Below are 23,679 nucleotides of genomic sequence, written 5' to 3'. Positions count from 1 at the left end.
AACAGCAGTAGAGAGCTCTTCTGCCACCACAAGAAAATCATGGGGCAAGCACTAAGAGGAGTTATTTAACACAAGAAAACAGTCACACAAATACGGAAATTTAAACTATGCAGCATCACAGTTATTAAGGCAGACACTTTTTAAGGCTTTCACAGAGAGAAAAACACAGTAGGAGGTCAAACACTCAAATGATTTTTAATCTGTTGGGCTTTTTCTGATACACACAGAATAACTTCAAAATAGCAATGGGTCTGAAATTTCTTAAACACAACTACAACATTTCTTAAGCCAAACCACATAGGCTGTGATCACCAGTTCAACAGAAATATTGCACAGCTTGTGTTTACAGCCTGTGGATTGCTGTTGGGCCCTACTGGACATTTATGGATCTGTGAATCCTAAGCTGTGGTCCTGAGGCTTGACATGCCACTGGGACCATCAGATTCCATGAGAGGCTACCTAGAACAGAGGCTAGGCAGTGTTAAAGGAATAAAGTAGATATTTATTAAAAAAGCCTTCAAAAGATACACCTTGGGCAGTACAAGAGCCTGGCCAGGGCTACACCCAAGATGGACCATGGGTCACACGTTTTTACACTTTTATAAGTTTTGGTCTATTTACATATTTGGGTTAATTGTCCAATTGCAGCTTCAGGTTACGAAGTCTTATCCTCCTGGTTTGTTCTCTTCATATTTATTTGCTGTTGTTTATGCTTTTTGGGCCTGAAGCTGCAATGGTGTCCTTGGTTCTCAGGTTGGAAAAGGATTGTTTTAACTAAACTGTGAAGAGAATTTGCTAACACTGTATATGAAGTTCAGAGTTATATACTAATGCAGTACAGAATCTGGAAAATATGAAAGCTAAAACTTAAGGCATCAGTGTGATATGGAGACCCAGCCATATGGACTGGTTCCAAATTCTGGCTATAGGCAAGATGTGGTGCAGAACAAGTAGTTGTCAAGGAATTGACAATTTGCATGGAAGGCCCTTTTTGAATAAGAAGATGAGCAGGACACTGCAGTATCACTGGCTGAGCTGGAGGAAGACCCCTCAGTTCAAATGTGGGCTTTGGGGGAAGCCAGCACTTCTCTCCAGCTGCAGAGACCTTTTCCCATCTCATCCTGCTTGCTCCTCAATGAACAGTGGACTCTCCCAGGACGATATGCCATGACTCAGGGCAGAGCAGTGACACCATCAGAGCAGTGACACAAAGGCTCCCCATATGTTTTTGTGCTTGCCCTGACTTCTCGATGCCACACCAGATGCCAGTGGGCCAGAGTTGGCACCTGGGGCTCAGCACAGCGTGGGGTCATCATCTGCATGGCCCTTTTCCTTCTGCCACCCTTCTACACTAGCATCAGGAAGCTGGAAAGCAGCAGAGAAATCCCTGTGCTGGCTGGCAGAAGGTAGCTGCTGTGTGACTCTGGGCAGGCAGTGAGAAGAGGGCATCACCTTGGACTGCCTAGAGAAGGTAAAGAGAAGAGCAACAAATTGCAGAATTTAAGCAAAACTGAGATCCTCTCTGCAAAGCTTTCCTTATCCCCAGAGCCTCCTCAGCACACAACAGCCAGCAAAGGCCACAGCAACCTCCAGTAATTTTCACACAGGCTAAACTGTCTCTTTTGCAAAGCATCAGTCTGTGTCCAGTCCCTCAAGTTTTATGCATTATAAGTGGTACAAACCAAGCAACTTTTTCACTTACAATTTTACAAGCAATTTGCCTCCATTATTTTTGACCAAGTGTTTCTATTGCTGTTCATAACATTGTCCGCTTATGTATGGACAAAATCAAAAATTTAATAAAAATAGCTGGCACCTCTTTTTGCTGTCTGTGACTGTCCTGTAGCAGGGACCTCCTATCTTACTCCAGAGAAGTTGTGCTGGGTGCAGGGGGTGGGTCTGAAAGGAAGCAGCAGAGCCCCAGAGCCCCAGGCAAACACTGAAACCCCTGTCTGAGGGGAATTATTATTTATACTGCTGGACAGTTCTCTTCTGTGAAACAACTGGAAATGATTTACCCCACAAATGTCTGGCTGTTGGCTGGGTAAGTAGCCAGCAAACACAAGAGGAATCAGACCATGCCAGACTCAGCTAGCTGTACAGAATCCATGGCTGATCCATCTGCAGCATATGATATTCACTGGTTTCTCTGCTCCAGACTGGTTGGGAGAGAGGTACTTGAAGAAACGGGAAGCTGTGTCTCCACAGCTGAGCAGTTTCCTAGCTTTGTGTCAACATGGAGTGCCTTCTGGCTGCTCAAATGCTTCTAAACCAGAGCCCCACCACATTCATACCACTGAAATTTAATACACTTATTTATTGGGTTAGAAGCTTTGTAGAAAAATCAGCTTTTGCCCACTGCTATATACAATAATCTAAAATTACATGTCTTGGACAGCCTACTGAGCAGTGCCTTGGTGTAAGCAAAGAGGTGTGTCCTGCTTCTTGACCATCCTCCCTCCCTCATGGGCGTTTGTGGGTACACACATCAAACTGTGGGTGCAGAGGGCTATCCTGAGAGCTTGTTCTGCCTTAATGTATGTTTTGTTTTGAAGAAAATAAATGTCTGTCTCTGCCTCGAGGCCTGGATGGGGTGCATGGGTTGGGAGGCCTGAAACTCAGCCTAGGAGGTACCACCCCACTTAGCGATGCTCCAGGAGCAAAGTAGATCATTCAGATAAGACAGATCTCAGTGGAAATGAACTGTTCTGGCATAAAGTTACCTTAACTCAGGGGGCTATCTATAGTTTAGGCTTAAGCATACTGCACGCTGGTTATGTGCTGCTCAGACTTGAAAGGTGTTGGGATTAGAGCTCTGCTGTACATCCACATCAGAAGGTGAGGATCATTAGAGTAACGCTCTCCTATACAACAGTGATGCAGGTCAAGGTGATCAAGGCTTTTACCCATTCTCTGAAAAGCATATAGGTCAAAGTTGTTCTATAAAATGTATCAGCTTTGATTCCCTTCTTATATGTTCTATAGGTGGGGGTTTCTAGGTTTTCCAACTTTAATTTTTTTTTTCCACTGCAGATACAAGTACTTTTCATTCTGTTCCTGAGCTTCCCTTGATGTAAAATGAGACTAATGGTCCTTATTTGCTTGGAGAACTACTGAAGAAAATACTTTTGCAAAGTGAGGGAGTATAGCAGGGTCATTTAACCTCAGGTTCCAGCAGGGACCATCTTGGCAGCATTTTCTGCTGCCACTATCTGTAGCCATCAGGGAAGTCCTGTTGTCTATCACAGGGTCTGGCCACACAGCTCCCACTCAGGAAAACTCTCCTTGGACTTCATCAGGACTGCTGATGTGTCAAGAATGCCAAGAAATTGGAGCTTCTGTCTGGAAGGCGTGCCCTGGGCCTCATCTCTGATGATCTGCTCTCAGGTGCTACGGTCTGAAATGCAGCCTGGAGAAATCAGAGCAGCAGAAAGTTGCTCTGTGACTGTCCTCATGCCGATATTGTACCATTTTGGAATCTTTGATGGTTTTGGAGTCACTCATGACTCGGGCTGGTGAATGTAGAGCCAGGCCCTCAGTTCCACCGCGCCATCTTCCCTCTCCGTATTTGTGCTGTGCTCATTACACAGAGCGAAATCAATGAATTCCAGCAGAGGAGTGGGTTCCTGGTTTCCATAAGTCACTACTGGGCAGGTAATTGTTCTGTGGCTTACACTGACACCTTGGCACACGGTTAGCACGGATCTGCTCCCGAGCTCCGCTGGCGGCTCCGTGCCCTGCGCGGGAGGCTCTGCCCTGGGATCTCCCCTCGCAGCCCCCCCGGCACCACTGCCACCTGCAATTAAAGGCCTCCCATGGCCCAGGCCTTCACATGCACTCAGAGACCTAAAAACATGCCTTTCCCTTGATTAGGCAGCTTTAAACCAAATAGGATTAAGGAGAGGGATACCACCACCACAGAGGGGAATGTAATAAGGGTGCCTCACTGAAGTAGTAGGGAAGGAGAACAACAACAACAACCAGATGAGAAATTCACCCCCTATTTTTTTAAAAATGCAGAAAAAACATCTCCTTCTAGGATTATATTTGAACTATTGAAAACACACATCTTTAAATTTCAAGTTTGAAAAACCTATAATCCCCAAAACCAAAATCTTTGAAGCACTGGAAATCAAAGAAAAGTTAGTTATGGCTTGCAAGCTTTTTGTCTGCAGAAACAAAGAATTCATGGTCAACAAACAAGCAGCTCAGAATCCCCCCCTTTTTAACAAAGAAAAGTCTTTTCTTATGACTATTCTTGCTGGATTAGGAAACTGGAAAAAAAAAATCAAACAGGCAACAAATAATTTTACCATTACCAGGTAATATGTGTTAATTGCTCAGTTTATATACTCTGAATGACATACCATTAGAGACTGTGTATGCATTGTAACTAGAGCATTAATAAATTTAAAATGTGCCTATTAGGATGACAGCTTTGGAGGTGCAAAGGAATAACAGTTATCACTTGGCAGAAGCAGATCTCACCCCATCTGCCGAGACTTTGCATACATTTTCAGCTTCCTGAGCAATGATTAGGGCTGTCAGAACCTCTTTAACCTTCTAACTGCTGGTCCCAACTGGCCTTAATTAGAGACTAATGAATTCAGAAGATGCAGGCCGTGAGGAAAACTGCCTTGACAGTTTGTGTACAAATTAAGCACCAATTACTTCATGCATCTTTTGCATTGCTGATACAAGTCTCTGTTATTATTTTTGAATATGGTCATTTTAGCATAAACCGAGAACTTTGCTAATGTATTTTGTCATTTTTATGGCTCATCATAAAAAAAAAAAAAAAAAAAAAAAAGAATACCAGGAGGGTCATGAATATGTGAAATAAACTACTGTAGATGATAAAAAGAAATTCATTTTCCTCTAGGGAATATCTTCCAACATTTTTCCCCCTAATATAATATTATTATTATGATTAGTCACATAATGATCGCAATTTAAGAAACGGGCGTAACATGGTCCTCTGAATATTTTTATTAGGAATATAGCTGCTGTTATTAGCACAAGGAGAAAAACAAAGATACAGGTAAGAGTCTCTCAGTTCTGGGATCTCAGAAAAACTTCTACACCCACACATGTTAGCAGAAGATTGCTGAACTGTTAGGATAAGAAACAGGAGCACAGGGAGCCATAGCTGTACAGTGAAGTAGTTCTGGGAGTTTAAATCACCACAGTTTCTCCCTCTTATCCACATCTAGAAGATGTGAGAGGTTCAACAGATTATTTTTTTGAAAAAGACCCCTAAGCCCAGTGAAGTTGCAGACACCTATTATTATGACCTGACAAGGCAGGGGAATGTTTACCATTGTCCCATAAACGTTGCTTAGAGAAAGTCTGAAAAACTCCCAACCCTGCTGCTCCTGAATAAATGTGAGTTTACTGAAAAGACTACAGGGCAGTGCAGAATGTGTGTGAGATAGGCAAGCCTCCAAGCAGACACACATCTATTCCTCCACTGGCCAGTTTCCTCTTTCAATTTGGACTGCTACATCTTTTAATTTCTACTAATTCCCATCATGTTCCCCATTGCATTTAGTGAAATTCATCACTGCTGTGCAAACCAAGGGTACTTCTAACCCCTCCATAAAAATCTCTTGGCTGTGCTGCTGCAGAAATTGAGGTCAGATCAGCCTCCTCCCTGAGCATCTCCTGTCCCTGCTTTCCCTGTTGCTGGAAGGAGGGATCCTTCCCAGAGGCTCTGCGGGAGGAAAGCCAAAGAGAAGCAGAGGGATGGAAGAATTAACAGCACATAGTGAAATTTTGCCACTCACATACCGGGTTAGACTGTGGGATGTTTGCTTTGTAATCTGTGACCGTACAGAACTGAAGAAGAGCACCAGAAGGACAAACTTCTTCAAATGCAGAGATGCTCTATGTGAAGGAAAGAGGGACAGCTCTATCCCCTTGATAAAACCTCTCCCCAGAGGAGATGGAGACCATTAAAGCAAACTTGAAAACACAAGGCCATACTCTCAGTAGCGAGCCACAGATCCAGCACATGTGGGTCTTGAACTTCAGTTAAATAAAGCCCCAATTAATATTGCTCATGAAGTTTTGCCTTTGTCCACACAAAGCTGTGGACACCATCTTGATCTAATCTCTATACTGTATAATCTCTAATCTCTATATTGTGTAGGAGCTTCCTCCACACAACTTTCTCTTACATTTCATCAGCAATAATTTTAAATTTCTCTCATGAAAATGACCTAATGATCTCATGTGACCTTTGCCTCACTGTCCCTATCATTAAGGGTTATTTTCTGTTGATAATCTAAAGATTTCTTGATTGCATTTATACCAGTACAACATGATTACCACATGTAAACCCAACATGCTTTGACATATATGACAGAGTTCTTTATTTTCCTTTTAAAATGTATCCTTTTATGAGCTGCCATTGAACTCAAAGCCCTTAGTAAATTTTGTTTTAATCTGTTTTCATCAATCAGTCTTCAATCTGGCTTCTGCCCTAGAGAGCCAGATCTGTGCTCCAGCTTTGGAGCGTGCAAGGTTGTGATTCCCTACACCAAGACACACCGTGACAGTGAGGCTTTTAATTGAAAACCGTGCTCAGAGATGATGAGCTGACTCCTGCAAGTTTCTGAGAGATATCTAAGGTTTTGGCTTGGATTCGTCCCTAACCTGATATAGATTTTTCATAAACTAGTTTTGTTACATTAATGGTCTTTCTGTTTCCATTGTGGTTTCCCTTGGTTTTTTGCCAGTTCTGGTCACCCTTTCCCAGTGTTTAATAACAACATCTTCTCCTTCAGTAACACCCATGGAGTGAATGCAGATCTGACAGTGTCATCTGGGTTACCATTATGCTGTGTATGGCTCCCTTCTGTTTATCTCAGCTCCTAAACCTTGGGATAGAGAGGGAACTTGGAAGAAAAAAGAGGAAAGGGGACACAGCCCTTTTGTCCGAGCCAGAGCCCTGGCAGGTGATGAAGACACGGTGGCTTTGACATAAATCCTGCAGAGGAGAGTTTCACTTTGGCACAGAAGGTCGAAGTGTGCTGAGTAAAAAGGTGAAGGACACACACAGGCACTCGGGGTGAGTACACCCCCCTGTTGTGTTTGTGTCTACCTGTGTTGGTGCAGGCATCCCATCCTCCAGCAGCTGCTCCATAAAGACACCACAGGACTTTGCCACTGTCTGGGCCAGAGCTGCTTGCAGCAGGGCTCTTCAGCCAGCCTGTGTTAGGAAAGCATAAAACCACTGAGATGGAATCTCCCCGTCCCGAGGAGGTGTAGGATTTCTGTGGGGTAGTACTTCAGGCTGTGGAGTCTGGTGCATGGCCTTGTCACATTGTGATTTTTTTGGTCTCACTCTGCCTTTGAAATTGTTTTGTGATCACATCACTCCCCACCTGAGGTTGTCCATCCTCAGGTCTGCTCCTCCTCACTGTCACCACGCTGCTGCACCTGTCTGTGGCAATGGCACTAAGAACACACTGTCCTCTGAGGCACCCAGCTAAACCACAACACCTTTCCCTGAAATTTAGGAAAGTTTTACAAAGTCTCTACTTTTCATTTATTTTTATTGAGTAAAGCTGTTGGCTTTTTCAGGTTAATATATGGGTTTCAATTCTGCTTTCAAGCTTTATTCTTTCACCTGGGTAGTTGATTCAGTTAATCTACCCCACCAGAGAAGCTGGAAAGAAAAAAAAAGGGGGGGCTGTGGAGACAGGGAGGGAAGAAGAATTAAATTAACAGCAAATTCAAAATCATGGAATAGTTAGCAGTCGCCTCATAGAAGACATTTATATTTAACTACTGTACATGGAACCAAAGCATCCCCTGCAAAAACAAGCACTCTACGTATAAAAATTTAAAACCACATTGATAACCCATCTGGCATCCTCCTAATTATGAATCTCTTAGTGGAGTAATATTCCCTTTAGAAGCAAAACAGTAAATACAACAAGGGAAACATGATTATGAATTTCTTTTTGCTCTGTCTTTCAAGACAAGCGTTCATTCACATGTGCACCCAAAATCTTTCTCAACTGGAATTTATTGAAGTAAAGACATAACACAATGCCTGCTAATTAAACATTTAAGAAGAAAAAAATACCCTGTTCTCCATCAGGAGACGATATTAATAGGTGCTTCATAATACGGAGTGTGTTTGAACCCCAGCTGTTTTGCCCAATAAATACAGAAGAATAGAAGGCTCAGCTTCTCCCTTCATCTTTATGTGCCAGTCTAACCAGTCCAGCTTCATAAAACCCAGTCATCTTGTAGAAACGAAGCAAAAGGCTTGATTGTCTGGAGACAATTTATTTGCCTTTTGTGGGAGTGCTGTCTCTGAGGAGGTGCTACCCATACATGACTTCTCTCAACACACACTAGCTCCCTTCCCTCTCTAAAAAGGCATCAGGAAAAGGCAGGCAGTGACTTTTGGGGCCATCTGGCTGAGGGTAGACTTGCTTTTATCGTGTGCTATGGACAACAATGGCTTGAATGTCTGCTTCCTGTAAAGTCATTAGGTCTTTACAAAGAGTCAGACCATTTTATTTGTTTTAAAACAGATTTGCTCCAACAGAAGCTCTAGAAAGAACTCACAGAATGGGGACATCTCCTTTAGGAAGTCCTTCAGGTTTGGCACTGCTTTTGAAACACAAGTTTCTCAGAAAACTTTTAAGTAATGGAACATCATGGACACTGAATAGAGAAACCAGAGAAACTCTTAGTGTCAGCTAGAGATTCACTTCTTGAGCGTGGAGAAGAGACAATCTGTAGCACCCTTGGAAAGTCTGACCTGTAGCAAAACTTCAAGGCCTCAGATTAATGATGCTCAGGTTCCTTACTCATCACCCCTTTGATTCTGGTTTCTCCTCCACAATAATCAAACCCTTCCCATGGCTTTTGTAGAGCCCCATGTCAGCTGAAGTCACTGCCTGCAGCAGGTGCCAGTAACCTACAGCCCTGTGCCAGGCTGCAGCTCAGCAGCAGCTCAGCATCTCCCCATTCCACAAAGCCAGAGCTCCCCCCGACCCTGCACGCAGGGAGATCTCCAAACCTGATAGCTCAACAGGCTGAGCTGCTCAATATCGATTACCAGCTTTAAGAAATCTTTGCAGTTCAGTCATAGGCTTATCAGCTTTGGTTGTCACATGGTCGGGGATGATGCCATCAATACAGATTATAAATCTGTCTCAGCACCCTATAAATCTGCAAGTTTCCCAGTTTCAGCCACCCTAAAGCACCTCAGTGAGTCCTGCCAGGCAGTGAGAGAGGCTGTGTGCTCCATGTCGAGCTGTGCTGGCTGTACAAAGGGTGGGAAATGAAAAATCCAAGAGAGGCTTAACAACACTCTTACTCAGACATCTGCTCCCAGCAAGGGCATCTAGGGACCTGCCGCACAGGTTTTTTTTTTCCTTAAAGATGATCACCGTGAATGTTGCAACAAATAATAATGTAAAACATTTTGACAGCCAAGTAAGCCATGAAACATTAAATCTCCAAGGCCCATATGCTCCCCTCTGCTAACGCAAGCGGAGAGGAGCAAAAACCCTGTGGAAGCTGCCAGGGAGAAGCAGTTGAGCCACATTGCAAGTGTCCCACTCCCCTCCATACTATCTGCAACCTTCCTGCCCCAGGGATGGGGACAGGGAGGAATGGAAGGGGCAGAGGGGAGCCTTGCTGCTCTCTCAGCACTGTCATCCTTCACTTGGAGGGGTTTTGCTTGCACTTGCAGCTTTGATATCCAGCAGCCCTGCTGTAGCTGTTGGGAGCCCAGGGAAGCCTGACTGCAGGGAGCATGGCATGGCCAGGGGTGAAGTGAATGCAAATCTTGTACTGCAAGGTACAATATCTTTATGAGTGCTCAGAGGCCTGTGGGATTCTCCTGCTGCTCCTATGGCCTTAGCTGGCTTCGTTGTGAGAAGTTTCGTCACACAACATTGTAACTTCAGAGAAATTCCATGGGTTTTTTAGGACTTAAGAGTTGGGAGTTGGAACTTAAGACTTCCCAATCCTTTCCCATCCCAAAAATCCCACTGGGTTGCAGAACCTTTTCTTCACTGACAAGAATAACCCTAAACCCTAATAAGAGGGATCGCTTTGGGAATGACTTATGTTCCAATTGACTCCCACAAGTCCCACCCTTGGCCTGCTCAAATGGGAGGCAAGCACAGCAAAACAGGGAGACAAGGCTTACCAGAACCTCCATGGTGTCCTCAGAGCAATGCAGTTATTGTCACACCCCCGCTCAAAAGCCCCCATACCTGTTTAACTTCCCACAAGGATGAACAAGATTTTGCAGCCTCAACAAGGATCCTCAGCTCTCCAACTACCATGTGCTCACAGACACAACCAGGCAACCCACCAAGTTTGTTCCTTAGCCCAAGGAATGTCTCTCTGTCACAGCAGTTTCTAAAGCTATATCCAAGTGAATAGCATGGCACTGCTACTAATGGGGCTCTTGGACAGACAGTGTTTCAGAATTAGATATTTGTGATTCAGGTGGCAGTGCTGAAGTCGTGGTAAAGAGGCAGTTTGCAAGGTTGCAAGTTTGTAAGGTTGTTTGGCAGTGTTAAGTTGGTGCCCTTTGGATTTGGACATCTCTTCTCAGGAGAGAAGCAGCAATGGCTGGCACACTCACAGACACAGAAAGCTTTTCTGGGGCTTCCAAAGGGGAGGCAGAGGCACCTGGGGCTTCACATGCCTGATATTTGGCAATAGGTGAACGTGCTCTCACATCAGATGCTAAATATTCAGTGCCTCTCAGTTTCAATGAATCGTTATGACTGGAGAAATCGAAGGTCCCATGGGGAAGAGATGCACTGGAACATCAGACAGGGAAAACTTGGTGTGGGTGTTTTTTAGAGATAAAATGAATAGAATTATCTTCATTAATTCAATAACCACAGAAATATTTACAGTGTAATTACATCCATTCTTTTTCTGTTCAAATATTATTTTAAGGGCTTTTTGGCATCGAAGAGCCTCTTCCTTTGAAAATCCTGACCCAGTGTCAGGACAAGAACAGACCTAAGTCTCTTAATCTAATGGCTGTTAGCGGGGGTGACTACTTTAGCAATGCTCGGCTGAAAAATGAACTTTGCAATAAATGACCTTCAGAGAAGAAGACTATTCATGTTAATTAGTAGCTCTTTTCAAACAGGACTTATATATGCATTAGTCTATGTCATTTCAAACAATGCCATCATTGTAGTAAACATCAAGAAAAGGCTCAAGTACAGTTATGAAAATTTTAGAAAACTCTAGTTAGTTTTTTTCCCCTAAGATTATGAGTTACAATTACTGATGTGTTGCACAATAGGATCTCTCCTAATGGCTTTTAGCTTTTGCCACTGCCAACTTTTAGATTTAAAATCCATACAATTATGGACAATTTATAGGCATTATGAGGCTCTCTCACCCCATTTTTTGCACTAGTTCTTACTGATTCAAAGTAGCTTTGAACCCGGCAAATAAAATGCATTTTGCTTAAAACATAACATTCATTCTTACAGAGCCCACTTTATTCTTATTAGTACTTATTACTTATTATGCATATTTAATTTAAGAATGCATGTTCTCCATTAAAAAATCAGAATATTTTGAAGTACTGGAAAGTGATTATTTTGGTTAGTTCCCCTTGATTAACCACTCAAATGTGGATGCATTCTTTCTAAAGCACATACATAACAAGAATAGAAAAATGGCAAAAGGAGGCTACCAAGAGGAAAAACATGAACGGAATAAATGGATGCACAAAATAAGAGGCATGATTTTTACACAGCTAATGTCAAAATGCATCTTAAAAGATAGTTACAGAATATAAAAAATTAGCTCTTTGAGGAGAAGATAAACTTAGTACAACAAATCTGATTCAGAAATGTTATTTGGAGTTACAATAGTAGCAGGGAATGTGCAAGTAAATTGCATAATTCTGACTCTACATTAATTTTGGGCTACATTTATTAATTAATTTTTTTAAAGTGCATTTTAGGAGTCTCTTCCTCACTGCTGATCATTCAAACCCAAACACAAAGTTAATTTTAAAAGCTAACCTGTCAGGCACTGTGCACAGTGGCTTCACAATCCAAAAAACATACATTCCTAAATAATTAGGGAATTAACAATAAATGTATTGTGGAATAGCATTTTAGCAAGATGTTTAATAAATAAAGTAATCTGTGTTGCAAAACAATTAGCTAACAAAGGGGAAATTAATAAATATTTATAAGACCAATGGATATGGTTTGTTTAGAGCCTTGAAAGATTCAGAAAAGGCAAACAATTAGTTGAGCAAACTGCAAGGTTGGGCTCATTCTAAATATCTGGCACATGGGAGTGTTCAGTATTCAGAGCTTGGAGAGGCTGCCATACACCACATCTGCTCTCTGGCCTGAGCTGGGCATGTGAGCAGCTCTCAGACGTGGGATGATGGACACATCTCTTGGACAAGCAGGTCCCTACTCAGCACTCTGGTTTTTGGGAGCCATCTTCAGCAGGGACCAAACTTCCTTCACACCTTGTGTAGGGAGCCCAGCTGCTAACCTTCATTTCATGAATTCCATGAGCTGAACAGCTTCCTGAGCCCTCCTCCCTTTGAGGACAGCCCTTTCTGGCCACTGCATGCATCTTCTCCCCTCTCAGATCTTGATTTTGTAACACTGAGCACAGGGACTGCAATGGTTTAGATGTAGATTCTTAGTTTAAGCAAGGGGGGGCATACAGACTTTTTTGGATTTAATCTTTTGCCATTTCGAAAAGAGACAAAAAGTAAAAGCTGAGGTACCCTTGACTTGGTCTTCCCTGTGTGGTTTCTGTGTGTACTTATGGAGTTATTGTATCTGTTCTTCAAAGAAATGAAAAAGAAGAATGGACCAGATATGGGATTCATTTTATTCATACTCAATTTGTGCAGAATTCAAAGAAATGGTTCCTTTATTTGCCACTTCTGGGAAAACATCTCGAGTTCATTTTGTTCTGCTCGCAGACTTGTAGAAATAGGTCTGGAAAGGTACTTCACGAGCTCATCTTGTCCATCATCCTGCCTCAAGGCTGACTCATGCTCAGTGCTATCCAGCAGCATGATAAATTCAAGCATAACAATAACCTTTTGTTTTTTTCCCCAAAAATACTGCCATAGAAAGTAAAAGCTTAAGAAATAAGACAGCAACATCATGATTCTACCACAGTATTTAACACTGCTGCTCTTTGGCCATCCATGTAGCTGCTCCTGTGTCCCTGAGCACACCCAAGAGCAAGTTGTGGGCATACCTACCCTGAGCCCTGCAGATTTACTTGCCTTCAAAGAGAGCAGCTCAGGTACCACAACAAACCTCTGCATCTGCTGACTGGCTGCTCCAAGAGCACTCAGGACTTCTCTAAAACCTGCCCCACTATGGTGGGACGGAGGTGTGATGATATCATGTGCTCCTGGTGACACATGTTGAAAGTTGTCCAGCACAAGGCATTTTTAAAGGGCTGTCCTCCAGAGCAGAAATTCAGGCATACATAAGCTATTCCAAGTTGTGTCCCAGAAAAAAAATACAAATCAGTGATCACCACCTGACTCCACATGTGTAGGGGGAATTTTACAAGGAGAGCAGGTGTACCAGAGAAGGTAAAATTGTTTCTGGTTCCAAATAAAATGGGTATATCAGTGGCAGGACACTGAGGATGCTGCAGGTTCTGACCTGGTCATAGTCCCCCACTTTACACCTATATATCAGTATTATTTGCTAGCTCACAGAAGACATGTGTTAATGCCAAACTCTTAACTTTGGTTAAACAGCTCAACCAAACCTATCTTTTCCAACCAACCATACTGTAGATGTAATTTTCGATCCTTCCATCCCATCTCCTTTCTTTCCTCCTGCCCCTTCTTCTGCATCCCCTCACCATTCAACACCTGTCCCCACACACACTCTGCCTGACCTACTGGTTGGTCTCCTCACAGTGGGCATTCAGAGCTTGATTTCTTGGGATTGGGAAGCACGGGGTGAGAAGAGACACCTGAACCATGACCTAGATACTAAACCAGTGCGTTCCAGTCCCAACCCACCAAGATCCACAGGACAATCCCACAGTGCTGCTGCAGCTTTGCTGCTTTTTGCCTTGACCCAGTGGGAAGTGTAGGGAACCAGACGTGTTGGGAGCAGAGGCACTGTCCCAACTTGGAAACGAGCAGTCTGTGACCAGGAGTACTGGGAGGAAAACATGCAGACAGCTTAATCCTTCTCATATCCCTATTCCTCCTCCCCTCAGCTCATGGGTTTGCAGCACTGCTGTTCACAAGGAAGGCACTGCGAGGGGCTGCAGCCCAGGCACGCCTCCCCTTCCCCCAGTCAGCCCTTTTCAGCACAGGCCACTTACAAGCCTCACCCTGCTCCTCAGGGGCATTTACGCTATGTCAGTGTCCCAAATAAAGCAGCACTTCATTTCAGGCTCAGGCACTGGCAAGCAATCCTGGGCAGCATTTGGCTGTTAGTGCTTTGCCTGGCATGGCAGTGCTCCGGGCCAGCTAGCGTAACTCCCAAAATAACCTGCTGGGCAGCAGCCAGGCAAGGAATGAGGAAGAAATGCTGACTCCGTAGTAAAGAATGTGGTGCTTGAATTCAGCCTAACCCAGCACTGGCACCACCACACACAGCCCAGAGCAAGGCAGCCTGGAAATGGAAGCAGGGAGAAGGAGCAGTGCAGGGGTACCCAGAGACCCAGGGAGCGAGGACGTAGGGCTGGAGCCATGGTGGGAGTGATAACAGCCTTGACTGCAAGAAGGATGTTGTTTCCTCATGGCAATTAGGAGCCTAAGAAGAGAGAACAAGAAAAACGTAGAAGATAGCAAAGGGAAGATTGTGGTCCAGCAGCACAGAATAACAGGACCCAGGCTCCCTGTGGTGATGCATCAGACCTACTCACTCACTTAACGGGCTTTATTCTTCTGCACTAAGGGTTAGATGAGTTTAGAGAATGCAATCATTTCTACAATGAACCCCCACGCTGGGTGACTGCTGTTTTGCCCTCTTCACACTTCCAAGTCTCAGGCTAAGCTGCAATAGTTGTTCACCATAATTTTGGATGCTCCCTCTCTCTTTCCTGTATGACACAGTTGGAAAGAGACCCAAAAGCTGTCCCTGGCTCTGCTGGCCTGGCCGGGGAGCGGCGGTGTCTCACAGTTAGGACATGCTGCTAGCTCACTTTCAGGAACTGCTTAGGCAGAGAGGAGCAAAAGAGCTTCACTCCAGGAATTGCTCAATGGCAGGTCAAGGCAACCACCCTGTGTGAAAAAAATTTAATCATGTACACCAGGCATGTTACTTCACCTCAGTGTGAGAGGATGGGCCCCTGTGTCTGGATTATTTCCAAATTAGAGAAAATCACTTTTGCTGACTTTGGAGATAAAGTTGTGGACATGAACACTGCAGACTGAATTTCAAAGGTTCTTCTCTATCCCTCTTCTGAGAGCACCAAAGACAGACAGAAGTGAGGTATTTTTGGGGATGGTGAGGATTGAGGAGGCAAAAGATGACAGCCAATGTTTGGTATTTACCCAATAAGTAAAGGGCTCTTGTACATTTTTGGATTAGAATATAGATGTCTGTCAACTTAAGCAAATCTACTAGCTCAGTTTGAAATCTGGATTGTGTATCTCATCATAGACTTCCTATGGCCAGGATTTAACTCAAAAGGAAATGCTTCAGTCTGTGAGCAGTGGTGTTGGAGACAACCTCTGGAGCCAGGAAGAGACAGGTAGTGCTTGATGGGGTACCAAGATGGTACCAAAGTAACTCCTGCCTGTCATTCTCACAGACTACATGAAGAGTGGGGACTTGCTCCCCTTATCTCGACCCAAGTGACAGGATCCTTGTGTACCACTGGGCCAGGCTTGGGTCTGGCAACTCAGTCCAGGCACATCCTAAATGGGAATCTTCCTCCTCTTCCTCCAAAATAGCTAAATCAGCACTCAGTTCAAACATGCACATCTCTGTGAATCCCTTCTCTCTCACACCTCACTTCTCACGTTGGGTGCACTATCCACTGGAGGCAAAGATGACATAGTTTTTATTTTTCATTTTTCTTTGTAGTATTTCAAAGTCTTGTCATCCTAAGAGACTACAATTTCTGATGTACCATTAGATACAATGCATTTTATAGTTACCATTTTTGAACAAAACATATTTATCTTCTATTTCTAGAAGGCAACAAGATAATGAAAATATCCTTCAATAATCTCTAACTTCTTTTAGGAAACTGATTATGTTTGTGATGAACTGAAGCATCACATTAGGTACGAAACAAAGTAAAAGCAGATGGTCCATACTCAGAGTGCAAAACTGTTCTTTCCATAATGCTGAGTAAGAATACAAGAATTTCTCAACTACATTTCTCTGTTTCAGAAGATCTGAGTGAGGTATTTATTTTATAATGCCTCTTCAGAAAGAAATAATGTTTTCTAGTATTTATAAAATATATTTAACTTCTGCAGTTGACATGAAACAGAACTATCTTACCAACTGCTGGCTGTTTAGCATGTAAATTAGCTGGTTTACTAGAATTGAATTTATATGCGAAACTTTATACAAAAATCCTCTTGTTTCTCTAACCCACTAACAAGATCATGAGAACAACACAAAACATAGATTAAGTCTCTCTTTCAGATATAGACTCTGTCTTGTTGGCATAAGGTACAATAATATTCCTTATAACAGAGTCAAAAGTCATGCAGAAAAATTGAGAGCGCTTTTTTATGGGGTGCCAGGGCTCTTCGTGATTTCTCAGTGTATAATTTACCTTCAGACTTTTAAATAATTCTGTGTAAATCTGTGTTTTTATTGCGTCAATAATTTACATGGAAAGGTGAGCCCTTGCCTAACATAAATTCCTGTGCAAGCTATATATAATTTCTATTACAAGCATGCTTGTGCACTGTACTTTGCTCATACTTAGCAACAGAGGTATTTGTGAATCAAGGATTTCTTTAATATTTTTATATTCAGTAAAAGAATGCACAGGGGTCAAAGCAGGATTGATTTGAAGGAGTTAGATTTTAAAATCCCTTTAAAAATCAGGACAAAGGATACCACACTATTAAAATAAAATGCTTAAAAATGAAAAGTATTATGCATGCTACACAGTAGAAGATCAGATTTTTATTAATGCAAGTTTTAAATGCTGATTAATCCTCTTGAGAATCAGTTTCCCAAAGCTTTGGCCTGCATTCAAGTCTTTTTCAAAGGGGCACATCACTTCCATTATTCTGAATATTAATTGAACAACATTATAACTAAGGATACAAAGCAAGATTTAAAACATGATTACAGCTGTCATTGCTTACATCTAAATAAGTCGTTGGAAATTGAAGCTCAGGGGGAGAAAATACAGTAATAAATTTTAAAAAAAAAAAAAAAAAAAAAAAAAAAGCATGCCCCAACCATAAAGCTCTCTTGTGAGGATGGTGAAGCTGCTGCCTCCCTCTCAGGGCCCCCCCAAGCCAGGGCAGGATGGAGGTAGGATGGAGGTAGGATGGATGCAGGATGGATGCAGGATGGATGTAGGATGGATGCAGGATGGATGCAGGATGGATGCAGGATGGATGCAGGATGGATGTAGGATGGATGTAGGATGGATGCAGGATGGATGCAGGATGGATGTAGGATGGATGCAGGATGGATGCAGGATGGATGCAGGATGGATGTAGGATGGATGAAGGATGGATGCAGGATGGATGCAGGATGGATGTAGGATGGATGTAGGATGGATGTAGGATGGATGTAGAATGGATGCAGGATGGATGCAGGATGGATGCAGGATGGATGTAGGATGGATGCAGGATGGATGTAGGATGGATGCAGGATGGATGTAGGATGGATGCAGGATGGATGCAGGATGGATGCAGGATGGATGTAGGATGGATGTAGGATGGATACAGGATGGATGTTCCGTGAGCCGTGCGATGACGGCTCGGCTGGCGGCTCCCACTGCCTCCGCCCTAACCTTGCAAACCCTGGATGTGTTTTGTCCTGCAAAATAATAAACGTCCCAGAAAAACACCCTCATTTTCAGGTGCTAGTGGGAAGAGGGATGGTAATTTGAGCTGCCTGTATCCTTGTTAACTTCCAGAAAGGGTTTGTTTCATTTGTTCAGTGTAAAACATTTTGTGATCCAGCTTCACGTGCTTAACACTAAGCACGTGCTTAAGTGCATTCCTGAACTGGGCCAAAAGGTACCTCCTTTGACATTTTTGTCCATAGCTGCTGTTCTTGGAAAGGTGCCTTGTTTGGTGAAAACTAATGTGGGGTTACAGTAACCATCTAATTCTGATTAGACAAATGGCATTATGGAAGAAGTATTAAAAATTTATAGTCCTATTTACTAAGTTTATTTGTTGGCCATAAAAAGCTGCATCTTACATAACATAAAAAGCATCCAGTCCTAATGATGAAAAAGATATAAAAAGATAATGGTGCAATCATAACATGTCTCTGAGAGTTTGTACATCTCAGTTGCAGTTTGGCACATTGCATAATTGTGTTGTGCCAAACTGGCACCAAACCACAATATGTTAGTGAAAAGGGCCCACAGTTTAAGAGGAAAATCTAGAAGTGTTAACTATACACTGTCTAATTATACAACCTTACTGTCCCAGAATGTGATTTCTGAAAGCATTTCTGACATATGGGAAGAGGGTAGAACAGCTGGTCATTAAGGTTTTCTCAAGACTATTTAGTAACACACTTGAATGTAATTAAAGTGCTACATTAAATACTGCACTTGTGTACAATGTATTTTTAATCTTTATGGCATGCTGTAAAAGTAAATAAATGCAAAGTGTTAACATTTCTCCCCTTCATCTCCTAAATTGTTAAGATATAATGACAGTCCCAATCCAAGCTGTGTGCCGTACCTGAAGAACACTCTGGTGCTCTGTGAGCATCCTATGCTGCAGGTAGGAAGCAAAACCAAGCTGAATTGTGCAAGACAGATACAAGTTTATTTGGTTTCATCTGCCTTAGTGGAGCCATGCTGACTTACCTGGATGTATTTCAACAGGCAATGTTGCAATGATGCTTTTATTGGAAGGTTTCCTTTGGAACCAGCCAAGGTGATGTAAAGCAACTTTGACCCGTGCTGGATCTAACGCAAGAAGCAAAAGTCTGGATACAAAATGTGCAAACATCTTTGCAGCAAACTTTTCTCCCAGGTGTCCCAGTGGGGCTTTTGCCCTGAAACAATCAGAACTGAACTCCATACAGATGCAGATTGGAGTTAGGTTAAATTGCAGAACTTGTGTTTATACTCCCTAATCCTTATTGTGATAGAAGCATCTAGAAAATCAGGACAGTTAAACACCATGTGGGATCAGGGCCCAGTTATTTATGTTTTTCATTCCTTTATTGTCTGTGGCTGCATATGACCTGTATTTTCATTTCTACAGACAACAGTCAGGGGGCTAATAGAAACCTTAGGCCACCAAAAAGGAACTTATTGAGTCAGCCAAAATCTGTGGGACAATACATATTCTGAAAAATTGCCTTGAGATTGGTGCCAGTACTCCATTAATGATAACCTGAGGATTCTGTGGTCCTAAAACCACAGGAATGTTTTAGCATTGTGAATAAGGCATATTTTTGATGCACTCTTTTGTTTTGATGCACAAATGGGTAAGAAAGAAGAAAGTTTTAACATACTTGGTTTAGCACAGTGTTTCTCTGCATTAAACTTGTGCTTTCAGCTATCAGTGTTTGTTTTACGTTCTCCAGTAACTCTTCGGCTTTGAAAAGAGAGGCCAGAAATTTATTCAAAAGTTGAAACTTTTCTTTACTTCTCATAAATTCCAGCAAATATATGTTTTAATTGACTGGTTTTTATTAAGGCTGTTGTCAGTTTCTTCAGTTCCTTGGAAGATTTTTTTCCTATGAATTCAGCACTTTTTAAAAAATAGTTTGTTCTGCACTATGGTGCTTTCCTTTGAGCATGAAAGGATAGCTTTACACAGCATTTTCCAACACCAAACCCAAAAGGGAGAACAGAGAAGAAGCTTGTAAGAAGACAGGTTTAACAAAGCACTCAGGCTGTATCTTCAAGGCAATGAACTGGCAGTCTTCAGGAAATGAAAACCATGGAGCTGGAAACAAGTGTGTACCATGGGCACATGAGCTATGATGAGTTCTGGTTGTGTATGCACATGTGGTGAATTCAAGCTTTATGTCACTTTTCAGAGGTAGGCATGAGTTTTTATTTTCTCTGAAATGCAATATTGGGGTTTGATTTGTGAATGGTTTCTCTTTGCAAATGAGAAAAGTACAATGACATGCTGTGTTATATGTTTTACTGGGCATTTTCTGTATCAACCAGAATCCTTCTGTTCAAATAAATGACACTTTTTCTCTCTGTTAATGGGGCATCTGCAGCATTTTTTTTCTAAAAAGGAGCAGTGTCACAAGCAGGTGATCATCCAGCCTTCCTGACACTCTGCTCATGGATGGATTTTGCATCACGTTACACCCTGCAGCTGGTATGTGCTATCAAAACCAAGAAAGGCCAACCAATACAGAGAAACCCGTGAAGGCAGGAGACACAATTTTCCTATGGCAAGTTAATTCATTTTCACAAGAGATGAGAATAACTATAGATCTCACCACATTCAGTGTTAATTGCAAAACTCATCTCTCTGACTTAACTTTGCCTCATTAATTTCCTCACACACAGTTGCCAGGTACGACCACATCTAAGCACAAACACATGCACAAACAAAAACATGCTAATCAAGCTGCTTTTCTTACAGGCTTGAAAAAAAAAGAAAAGAAAAACAAGATAAAGAAACATTAAAGACATTGACATATTTTGGAAGTGATATTGTGCTGGTATAGGCTAAGTAAATGTTGCAAGAAGTAAATATAACTTCTTCAAAAATAACATCTGCCAGACATACTCTCACATCACTTCAGAGGAGTAAATTCCATCAGGGTTAACCCCAAACCAGTCACTTTTTGTTTTCTACACTTAGAGGCCAATATTAAGAAATAAGGCAGGCATCACTTCTTTCAAACCATACCAGACAACCTTAAATCCTTTCCTAAAGCACTCAAAGAGGCACATAGCTACCATTGATCTGGAAAGCCCATGGATATTGCCAGAAAGAGTTCATTTCCCTTCAACTCAAATAATTTTCGTCCCAAAGAGGGTTGCAGGTCATGAACTGGTTATGCAAGGAAGCTATGGGGAGAAATTTTGTTCCTGGTACTTGTGTGTTGCTGAGCATAAAGGGAACTGAAAGTCTCTGCAAGAAGAGAACATTTCCTGGGTGATTCACTTGAGTCAATCCCCCCCTGAACCACAGGAAATATTGTGTGGAGCCACATGAGAAGATGCAAATTGGTGGTGACCAGAGTGCATGCACACAACCTGCTCATTTAAGCAAATGACACTGCTCTTTTTTGTTGATTTAACCCTGTATTGTCATATCATGAGCACTGAAATGTCCAAATATTATCAATAATATCATTACAGAGCAGTTTGTGTGCATAACTGAGGCCTCTCCACTAATTTGTCTGAAAAATGTCTTCATCTGCTGTGCACAGACTTGAGCACTCGACAGCCAAACCTCCGGCTTGATTCCACTCAGCTGAACTCAAAATTAGATCTCAGGAAAAAACCATCTCTGAGGCAATTAACCTCAATCCAGGCATTTCTGGTGAATGGGCATTAATTGTCCTTCCCCAGGATGTGAGGAACCCGCTGGTGCAGTGTGTTATTGTCTGGGCCTGACCAAGAGGACTGTGTGGACAGCAGAGAGCTGGTACCAGCCCACATCTGCCTCTCACTGCCTGGTTGGCCCAGCCTGCCCTTCCCCTCATGGCCCAGGCTGGCAGCCATGTCAGCCACTTTCTAAAGGGCTTTTTTGGTGGGGTTTTAGCCCTAAAATTAGCCACAGCAGTGATTAGTATTAGATTCTTGCTGTAGGTTTAATCTTTTTTTTTCTCGAAAGCACCAACTTGAATAACCTTTTAATCACCTGAATTAGCTTGCTTAGTTTTGTTTTGTCTTACAGAAAGAACTCTATATCAAAGAATTTCTCTTCTACCACTGTGTCTTCTCCTGCCACCAAAGAAATAACAGGTTTTGTTTCTTTGATTTAATTTATCACACTCCATTTCCCTTTCTAGTCATAATTTCTAATTATTTCAGTCTACTGATTCAGATATTAAATTGAGTCAAGACAAATACACATAATCTATTGATTTAAATAATATCCACTCATCAACTCTGCAGTTTCCACGTGAGAGGTTCTCCCCTTGAAAAAAATGCAGTGCTCCTACTACTGTGAGTGGCAAACAGAATATGCAGCTCAGTCTGTGAATCTTCTCACAAGTATTTCCTTGGGCAGCACTCTGGCACAGCCTGGTTTTTGTATCCACCATGCTGCTGTAAATGTAGCTAAATAATCTGAATACCCAGAATTTACCTATAGCTTCTGCATTTACTGCCCAGGGCTAGAAAGGAATGTTACCTGAGACCGTGAAAATTGAATTTACCCAGGTGAAAAATGTCTTTGACACCAATGGATGCATATGAAAACCATTTGCCTAGATGGAGAGGATTTTGGTGTTTCAGAGGGAAGGCTCCTTTAAAATAAATTTTTTAAAATTTATTTTTGCAGTAGTGCAACATTGAAGGAAGAACTGTCAGAATGTGGTAAAGTAGGTAAAATAAATTTCATGAGGATTAAGAAGAAAAGAAGCTTTCAGCAATTTTCACCTCTAGTGATGAGACCACTACAGCACACCACAACTCAGGAGTGAGACACCGACACCTCCAGACCCTGCCCTGCTAATGTTGGGCTGGGACAACTGCTTGGACTCAAAAATGCTCCATGAGAATTTTTTTAAAAATTCAAAATTAAAAGAAACTGTGATTCACAAATTCTGAGAAACAGCAGTCCTAATAATTCTCCCTCCAGAAACCTAAAAGTTTTAAAAATTGAAATCTCTTTAACTTTGATTATGAACCAAGTAATTTTTGAGGAAGTATTTTTTTTTAAAACAAAAAAGAGAACTTTTGTGGGAAATATGGACTTTTAACCAAGGATTTCCTGAATTACTTAAAAAAACCCAAACCTAAACCTCCGAGAAATTAAAGATTTTTTTTTTCTTCTTCTTTTCTCTTCAGATTTAAAAAAAAAAAATCCTGACCACTTCCAACCACTGCTGTAAGAAAATAAAATAATGCTAAATGGTAAGCACTGTGCAGGTGACAGTTCACAGCCAGCAGCTGTGTCTCCAGAAGAACTTCCATGGCCCTTTGGGTGATGTGCTGCCTGGGACTATTTACACCTGATCAGTCACAAGATAAGATAACACGGCCTGTGCTGGACAAAGTCTTGAGGTTATATGTTCCTGCCCTGCTTTCCACAGTTTGTCATTAACCAGCTATTGCAAGATGTTTGCTAAGTACCTTCATCCTGTCTCCAGCTCAGCACTGTCTCTCTCCCTTAATAACCAGGCTAAATCAGCAGGAATAATTAGGGAATCAGACACTACTTAGTGTCAGTACAGGCAGCCAAATAACTTCTCTATCTCTTCCCATTCCATAAGGTCACCCCCCCTTCTTGTGCAGCTCAGCCTCTTCCTTAGAGGAAGGCACAATATGCTAACTCATAGTGATAAGATTTTTAGATTGGGTGATTCTTGTGTTTTG

Source organism: Sturnus vulgaris, chromosome 3 (assembly GCF_052056855.1).
Source record: "Sturnus vulgaris isolate bStuVul1 chromosome 3, bStuVul1.hap1, whole genome shotgun sequence".
In the NCBI taxonomy this organism is placed as follows: domain Eukaryota; kingdom Metazoa; phylum Chordata; class Aves; order Passeriformes; family Sturnidae; genus Sturnus; species Sturnus vulgaris.
Note: the sequence above shows the minus strand (reverse complement) of the source record.